The sequence below is a fragment of the Podarcis liolepis genome, assembly GCF_965112155.1.
Source record: "Podarcis liolepis genome assembly, chromosome: 15".
Classification (NCBI taxonomy): domain Eukaryota; kingdom Metazoa; phylum Chordata; class Lepidosauria; order Squamata; family Lacertidae; genus Podarcis; species Podarcis liolepis.
Window position 1 is genome coordinate 8,076,281 of NC_139566.1, and position 9,541 is coordinate 8,085,821.

The following is a 9,541-nucleotide window of genomic DNA, read 5'->3' on the forward strand; positions in this document are numbered from 1 at the left end:
AACCTGAAACTGTTCTTAACCTGAAGCACCACTTTAGCTAATGGGGCCTCCCGCTGCCGCCGTGCCGCTGGAGCACAATTTCTGTTCTCATCCGGAAGCAAAGTTCTTAACCCAAGGTACTTTTTCTGGGTTAGCGGAGTCTGTAACCTGAAGCATCTGTAACCTGAAACGTATGTAACCCGAGGTACCACTGTATACAAAATACAAGTATATTGCACACTAAATATCTCGATGCAACACATACTATAACTCAGAAGAATGCAAATTTACAATACACGCACAGTATAAAAATATTTATATATACAGCCTTCTCACAGAACTGAGAGAGACACTATTCCCTGATTTCTGGTTTCGGGTTGGTTAGAAGACTTATCTAATTTTAGAGCAGCAGGTAAAGTTACTTTTTTTGCAGCTGAAAGGTAATTCCTGGCAGCCTTCTGGAAGAGAAGAGCAGCTACAACAATAGCCTGAGGCACAAAATTGCAGGACCTCCAGCTTCCCTGCAGAAGTTACTTTTACAATGGAAGGGTAGCATATGAGGTGGAAAAACAACACCTTTGGGCTCATCTCCAAAACTGAGGGACATGTTAATTTAAGAAAAGACAACTTTCTGCTAACTAGCAGTAACATACTAAGGTTTTCAGAACAGATCACTTGGTGATTTGACAGGTAGCATGCAATTAACATATCCAGTGCTTTTTGTTCTGGCGGTATTCAAGGGTACGCAGTACCGGAACCATTTCCCGCCCCCCAAATGTTAAAAGTGTGGCACTAGCCTGGGATGGAGATGCTGTTTTACATGCTACTTAAAATGTGGATGCCCCCAGACAAATTCAGTTTGGTGCCCAGATCAAAGGATGTGTTCCACTCCAATTAGATACAATCAAGGGGACTCTGCACAAGCCTGATAATGAGTGAAATTTCTCAACAATTGCCTGTGGTTTCAGTCTTGCAGACTTCTTAAGTGGAGGTGTTTCTATGACACAACTGAGTCTTCATTTAAGACCCATATAGGTATGCCCTGCTTCTTAAATTAAATGAGGCTAGTGATGTTTCACTAGCCTCGTTTCATCTAAGATTAACCTTTAATAAGCTCAATCATCTCCCCAATTATTGTTTTCTTTCCCCTTTCCCGTAAAAGGTGTGTGAAGAAGCTGATTCACCTAATGAGACGGCTGCAGAATGTGTCTGTGTATCAGCGTAATCAAACAAAACCACCTGTTGTAGATCTCTGCTTTTGTTTCTTGCAATTAAACAAAGGTTGCTACTTTCCCCAAAGACTGCAAACAGAGGCGATGGAGTGTCATTTTCTGATCTGGGGCCCTTACACATGTCTCTTTCCTTGCACATTCAGGGTGGTTTCCATTCTCGAGTACCCTTGCAATCACACATTCTCCTGCATTCCAGCTGATCTGCACACTCTAAACTTTCAGGATGGTCATATGGCATGAGTAGCAATCTGGGCAAGGTCTGGAGCTTCTAGAAAACACCCTGAAACTTTTCCTACCACAAATGTTCCATTAAAAATACAAATTACCGGTACTGTCCCTGATGCTCTATGATTCCATGGAGCCCTGCCAATGTTTCAAGCGGAAGCTTCTTCTTCCGGACCAGGGCAGGTTAAGCACAGCAGACAATGCCTGAACAGTCAAACTGTAAAAGTAACAGTATGATGTCATAGTGTAAATAACTTATCTTCTGATATACATAGAAATGGAAGGCTGTCATCATGCAGCCTGCATTGGAAGATTTGTAGAGAGAATGGGAGGGGGCTGGCCAGCTGAGCGAACAGGCAAGTACAACCCCCACAGATTAAATAAAAGGGGAGGATGGATTAGATAGATAGATGATAGATAGATAGATAGATAGATAGATAGATAGATAGATAGATAGATAGATAATTGATAGATAGATGATAGATAGATAGATAGATAGATAGATAGATAGATATATAGATAGATAGATGATAGATAGATAGATGATAGATGATAGATGATAGATAGATAGATAGATGATAGATAGATAGATAGATAGATAGATAGATAGATAGATAGAGATAGATAGATAGATAGATAGATAGATAGATAGATAGATAGAGATAGAGATAGATAGATAGAGATGATAGATAGATGATAGATAGATAGATAGATAGATAGATAGATAGATAGATAGATAGATAGATGATAGATGATAGATTGTAGATGATGATAGATAGATGATAGATAGATGATAGATAGATAGATAGATAGATAGATAGATAGATAGATAGATAGATAGATATAGATAGATGAGAGAGATAGATAGATGAATAAAATGTTTTCAGCAGGTGTCTAAAGCAACAGCAAGGTGCCTTCCTGATAGTAATAGGCAAGAGTTCCATAGCACTGTGCTGCCACACTAAAATATTTCCAGTCTTTTGGCCATAGCAACAACCATTTATGTTCTTCAATTGTCAAATTCCCTATTGTAGGTATATAGTTCAATAGAATATTATCCTCTGAAAATTGGAACTTTTTTGCACAGTCATATTTCTCCCCGCAATTGGTATATATACGACATTGTAAAAACATGTGTTTTAAAGAAGCATTCATTGTTTGTTTGTTTTATTTAAAAAACCCAGTAGTTTACAAGAAGAATACATTTTAATTTCAGCAAGCCTACAAAGTTGTGTAAGTTATCTATATTTCTTCTTTTGTGCCATTTTTATTTATTGAATTTGCATGTTAATGATAATAGCGTTGTTTGCATTTCTTTTCTCAGTAGTTTATGGATTTTAGCAGAGTTTTGATTTACTATTTTATTTCTATGCTACTTACAGGACTTTTTGATTAAACAATTTAGCAATTTTGCTAAATAAGTGTCACATCAGCACCAGCCAGCAAGACCAAAGGTCAAGGGTGATAGGGTTTAGAATCTAGCAACCCCTAGTTCCCCATCCCTGAAAATCTTCTTCAATGTATTCAAAAACAAACTTTTAGCACAATCCTCATGTGTCTACTTGGAAGTAAGCTCCATTGCGTTCAGCTGATATGGAATACCAGCTGTATCGAGTAATCTCAGACACCCTTCCCACACCGCCAGCCCACACTGTTTACCTGTTTCCTTTGAAAGAGAAGGATAGGTGAAAAACACAACGTTAAACAGGGAAGTCAAAATAATTAGGGCGCTTCAATGAAACAGCTGACAATTAAAGATCTAACGATTAATTTTTATTTCCTGGAATTGAGCAAGAGTTATTTCCTCTATGCACGCCAACAAACCGTATAAAAAGGGATGTCTCCCAACAGATTGCTCCAGAAGCATCTGATATTCTGAAAGTATCTCTTCGGATCCAGCAGGAAGCCAGGTAGATTGTTCCCTGTTTGTGGGTTTCTTATGATAGAAATACTTCTCTTCTCTGTAGGTTGTTAATTATCAGACTAACTTGATATTTTTTTTTTCTTCTCACCACTGAATCTTACCCAGAGTGAAATGTTGTGATAAATGTTCAACTTTTCCCCTGCAAAAAATTCTGGAGGAATATTCAAAATGAGTGTTTCAGTTGAACTGCGGTTTGTGTTCAGATGCCTCTCATGAATGGTCACCATTTCATGGGTGTTCTAGTCTTCATAAGAAAAAAGTTTGTAATTTGGCGTAGCTGAAATTGTTTGGAGATACAACCTACCCAAAAAATATTTCCTACAGAGAAAATTTTGGGGAATTTGGGGGGTTCAAACGGAACAGAGGGGGCTCTCCTCTACAGAGTCAGATCGGTGGTCAACCTAGCTCAGTACAGTACTGTCTACATTCACCAACAAGTGTTCTCCAGGATTTCAGACCAGGCCCTTCCCAGTCCTATCATCAGATGCTGGTGGTTGAATGTGGAACCTTCTGCATGGAAAAAAATAATATGATGAGCCACTTGAGTTATGGGAATTCAATAGCTCTTCCTGCCCTACCTGGAGATCCTGGGGATTGAAACTAGGAGTTTCTGCATGCAAAGCAGATGCTCAGCCACTGAGGTATGGCCCCTTCCTCAAGTGGGCACATTCTCATCATGCAATGGAAGAGATGCAGTAGAAGGAAAGCAACAAGCTTTGAGACGGTGGATGCAGTGTATTGCAGAGGCATTCATTCTTGCCATGGAATCCCACCACAAGGGAGATCAGTTGCAGATTTAGGCAACAGTGTCCTTGCTATACCAGGTTGCCTATGATAGACCTCCAGTTTCAGAAGCAGGGAAGCCTCTGAATGCCAGTGCTGGGAAACAGCAATGTAGAGAGTGCTGTTTCAACAAGGTCCTCTTTATGGTCTTCCCATTGGGTCCTCTCGCTGGCCACTGTGAGAACAGGATGCTAGACTGGATGAGCCTTTGGTCAGATGTACAACTAAGATCAGGAGCTTGGGCCAATTTTCTCTCTTCCCACCCCTCTCTCTGATAGGCATATAGCCAATGGTGGGAGATGCCAGAGACAAAAGAGGGAGGAGTAATAAATGTAAATGACACCTTTTCTGCAGTGGGCGAATATCTGCATGCAATTGCACACTCCTCTGTCTCTTCCTTTCAGAAAAGTGAGAGGCATTGACAGATTTTAAGAACACCTTCTAGGCAGGCAAAAAATAAATGGGATTTGAAGCAGGGTCAGTGAGACCTTTGAACTATAGAGAAAAGGGGGTATGGCTCTCAAGAAGGATGTGTGACTTGGGAAGAGTTTGGAGGGCTAGTTAGAGGGGCCTGGATTCGGCACCTGGGTCTATGTCTGTTTTAATCCAATAAAAAGTAGATTATAATCGCTGCATCCAAATGTCATTTCAGATCTGCCCTCCCTGCTCCAACATGTCTTTCCTGAATGACAGTATGCTGTTGGAAGACTTCTATGAGCCAGAAATGGATGCATTCTCCAGCTTTGACTCCTTGTCTTATCAGTATCCAGGCTGCTACCCACAACGTCCACAGTTTCCTGGCCGGATTTGGCCATGTCCACGGGGGTATCGCCCCATCACAGGGTGCATCCCCTGCTATCCTGGTCTGCCGTGTCCTCCAGGGTACCGTGTCATAAGGGTTTGTGTCCCTTTTGGCCGAGCTTCCTACCAAGGAAAAGGCTGGCCATGTAAATCCGAGACACAACATTGACGGAACATCCAAGAAAGAAGACTCAAGATTCTGATCCTTGGCTGAATGAATGAACGTGGTATTCAGAAATGCTGAGTGCTCCAGAATCCCCACTGTGGAACCTGTGGGATTTGTGAGGCCTCAGCACTTCTCTTACCAATCCAGATGCTGCTTTTACTTTACTCCTTTGAGTTTTTCCTATCTTGGCATACTTATCTTAAGAGCAGGCTCCTGTTTCCCAGCCACACCTACCACCTTCTATTCCACCCATTACTGATGAACCAGGACCCTCTACCACAGCTCCTTCAACTATGAAAGATACTAAGTCAACATGGCCAAAGTGGTGGTCTACCCTGTTGGCTTAGCCTACAATGATTTATCAGCTTTGTCTTTGTGATGTCTAGCTCAGTAGGCAACATGTCTGATTATTGTTTTTTCAGTGTTCTCTGTTGCATTTATCTCCATCTGCCCTGAGTCATTTCCACTGACTCCTTCCTTCATTTTCTCATTAAAATATTCAGCATATCATAGAATGTTTCTGTTGAGGTTTCTTCTCCTTCCTTTCACTTCATCCTCTGTCGCAAGGTAACCAGTGTGGCATCTTCCAAAGGTTGCTGGTCCAAAGGTCAGAGATGAAGGGGTTTGGAGCCCCACAACATCTGGGAGAGGGGGCAACACATTACCTACCCCTGTTCTATGACAAGCACAACTAACCCCCTTATGCTGGTGGCCATTGTCATCACATATTCTGGCAGCAGATTCCCAAGTTTATTCATTAAAGAACTAGCTCCTTTTATGGTTCCTAAATCTGCCAAGATGGACAAGATACCAGACCACAGAACTAACCCTTCTGCTCGCTCACTTCTGATAGCCTCAATGCCAATCCCTTCCCTTGAGAGAGGGAATAAGTTCTAGCTCATGCCTAGAAAGGTAAAAAGGTAAAGGACCCCTGACAGTTAAGTCCAGTTGCAGATGACTCTGGGGTTCTAGCACTCATCTCGCTTTACAGGCCGAGGGAGCCAGCGTTTGTCCACAGAAAGTTTTTCCAGGTCATGTGGCCAGCATGACTAAGCCGCTTCTGGTGCAACGGAACACCGAAACCAGAGCAATGCACGGAAACGATGTTTGCCTTCCCTCCAGAGTGGTACCGATTTATCTACTTTCACTCTTGGGCGTGCTTTTGAACTGCTAGATTGGCAGGAGCTGGGACCGAGCAATGGGAGCTCACCCTGTCATGGGGATTCGAACCACCGACCTTCTGATCTGCAAGCCCAAGAGGCTCAGTGGTTTAGACCACAGAGCCACCCACGTCCCTAGCTCACGCCTACTGTATCTTTATCTTTGGCCAAGTCAGGTTGAACAAACAGAGGGTCCCTAGTTAGACAGGATTCAATCACATCCCATGAAAATCCAGCAGTTCAATTAAGGTTGGTTTGGTGCTCTCCCACAACCATAGGTGTCAACTCCCTAGGTGCCCGAGCACCCCCAAAATTCCTCATGAAGGAGCTGAGCCCCACAAATTTCAGCAACAGGGCCATGTACACTGCATGGCACCCATGGCCCTGGGCACCCACAGTCACGGCATCAAGTTGGCACTCCTGCCCACAACAGACTTGGGAAAAAATGGATTTTTCTGATAAGGTGGTGGCTTATCAGTGGTGACTGGTATCCACTGAAACTGGCATTACAGGAGTGGGAGCCTTAACTAAGAACAAGCAGAAGCAGCTAACTCTAGTTTAGTCCCCACCCTCCTCTCTGCTGAGTTTTAGAAGGGCAACACTGAGACTAAGGAGAGGGAAGGTTGGCAGGCACTACCACCACCTGGACTGGTTCCTGATAAGAAGGCAAGCATGTAGGTGGGGATTGACTGAGTAGCAGAAATCCAGGGAGCCAGTGTGGTGTAGTGGTTAAGAGCGGTGGACTCGTAATCTGGGGAACTGGGTTCATGTCTCCGCTCTTCCACCTTGGGCTAGTCACACTTCTTTGAAGTCTCTCAGCCTCACTCAACTCACAGAGTGTTTGTTGTGGGGGAGGAAGGGAAAGGAGGATGTTAGCCGCTTTGAGACTCCTTAGGGTAGCGATAAAGTGGGATATCAAACCCAAACTCTCCTCCTCCTCCTCCTCCTCCTCCTCCTCCTCCTCCTCCTCCTCCTTCCAAAGGGAACAGCAGTGAGACTAAAAGGCAAATAAGGGGCAGAGGGGTGAGGTTTTGTGACATGGGTTGGTGGGGCTTTGAAGTCGGCGGGGATGAAATAACAGTGGAACTATGATTTGTTAAAAGCATGCCACCAGGCAAAGCAGAAAGTTGGATTTTTGCTTTGCATAAATTGACATGTCATCCAACCAGCTGTTTTGAGACAGTGCAGAAGAGGCCAAAGAGATGGATTTTCTCCCGCATATGCTACCATTCCAATGTAAGAGGAACTCCCTCTGCTGGAAAGCTGGAGGTCCTGCAATTTCCCGGCTCGCTCTTTTGACCTCCACTTCACTCCTATGAGATCTTTCAGCAAGGGTGCCTCAGGTCATTGTTATAGCTTGCTGTTCCATAGGCTTGTCAGGAATTGCCTGTCAGTCTATGAGGGTTCCATTTGAAGGGCAGCTACAGACTGATTCTCTCCCCACATGCACCACTCCCTTGTTGTAACAGCAACATCTCCCTCTGCTGGCAGGCTGAGCCTAAAAAGGTAAAGGGACCCCTGACCATTAGGTCCAGTTGTGACTAACTCTGGGGTTGTGGCGCTCATTTCGCTTTATTGGACGAGGGAGCCGGCATACACCTTCCAGGTCATGTGGCCAGCAGGACTAAGCAGCTTCTGGACAACCAGAGCAGCGCATGGAAATGCCGTTTACCTTCCCACTGGAGCGGTACCTATTTATCTACTTGCACTTTGACGTGCTTTCGAACTGCTAGCTTGGCAGGAGCAGGGACCGAGCAACAGGAGCTCACCCCATTGTGGGGATTTGAACCGCCAACCTTCTGATCAGCAAGTCCTAGGCTCTGTGGTTTAACCCACAGCACCACCCGCATCCCTTAATGCATCTTAGGTAAAGGTAAAGATAAAGGTACCCCTGCCCATACGGGCCAGTCTTGCCAGACTCTAGGGTTATGCGCTCATCTCACTCTATAGGCCGGGAGCCAGCGCTGTCCGCAGACACTTCCGGGTCACGTGGCCAGCGTGACAAGCTGCATCTGGCGAGCCAGCACAGCACACAGAACGCCATTTACCTTCCTGCTGGCCCTATTTATCTACTTGCACCCAGGGGTGCTTTCGAACTGCTAGGTTGGCAGGCGCTGGGACCAAACGACGGGAGTGCACCCCGCCGCAGGGATTCGAACTGCCGACCATGCGATCAGCAAGTCCTAGGCGCTGAGGTTTTACCCACAGCGCCACCCGCGTCCCATGCATCTTACCAGGTCACTATTTTGACTCCAGTTCGGACTATTGTTCTCATCACCCCTGACCACTGGTCCCACTATCAAGGGATGGTCATTTTGGACTCACAGCTGTCCGTGGAGGCACAGGTCAATTCTGTGTCCAGGGCAACTGTCTACCAGCTCCATCTGGTACGCAGGCTGAGACCCAACCTGCCCACGGACTGCCTCGCCAGAGTGGTGCATGCTCTAGTTATCTCTCGCTTGGACTACTGCAATGCACTCTATGTGGGGCTACCTTTGAAGGTGACTCGGAAACTACAACTAATCCAGAATGTGGCAGCTAGACTGGTGACTGGCAGCGGCCGCCGAGACCACATAACACCGGTCTTGAAAGTTCTACATTGGTTCCCAGTACGTTTCTGAGCACAATTCAAAGTGTTGGTGCTGACCTTTAAAGCCCTAAACACCCTCGGTCCAGTATATCTGAAGGAGCGTCTCCACCCCCATCGTTCAGCCAGGACACTGAGGTTCAGCTCCGAGGGCCTTCTGGCTGTTCCCTCACTGTGAGAAGCCAAGTTACAGGGAACCAGGCAGAGGGCCTTCTCAGTAGTGGCACCCGCCCTGTGGAACGGCCTCCCACCAGATGTCAAGGAGAACAACAACTACCAGACTTTCAGAAGACATCTGAAGGCAGCCCTGTTTAGGGAAGCTTTTAATGTTTGATGCATTACTGTATTTTAATATTTTGTTGAAAGCCACCCAGAGTGGCTGGGGAAGCCCAGCCAGATGGGAGGGGTATAAATAAATTGTTGTTGTTGTTGTTGTTGTTGTTGTTGTTGTTGTTGTTGTTGTTGTTGTTGTTGTTGGATGGTGGGAATTGTAGTCCAAAAAGAGCTGGGGATGCAAGTTTGGGAAACATGGTACTAGGGGCTCTGTCCCCGCTCACTCCATTCCCCAACCCTTTTCCCTCTAGTATTCTGACCCTAAAGGCTCAAACAAATGAACCTGTCACTCTCCAGAGGTTCTTGAACTCATTCACCCCAGACGGCCAGCATGGTCAACAGCGGGAGATG

General features: G+C 45.2%; 1 long non-coding RNA gene across 1 annotated transcript; it reads left to right on the forward strand.

Moving 5' to 3' along the window:
* Window positions 1-3,157: 3,157 nt before the first annotated feature.
* LOC310694110 lies at window positions 3,158-5,625 on the forward strand. The gene is made up of 2 exons (XR_014519545.1): window positions 3,158-3,346; window positions 4,796-5,625. It is a non-coding gene; the product is annotated as an uncharacterized lncRNA (long non-coding RNA).
* Window positions 5,626-9,541: the final 3,916 nt, after the last annotated feature.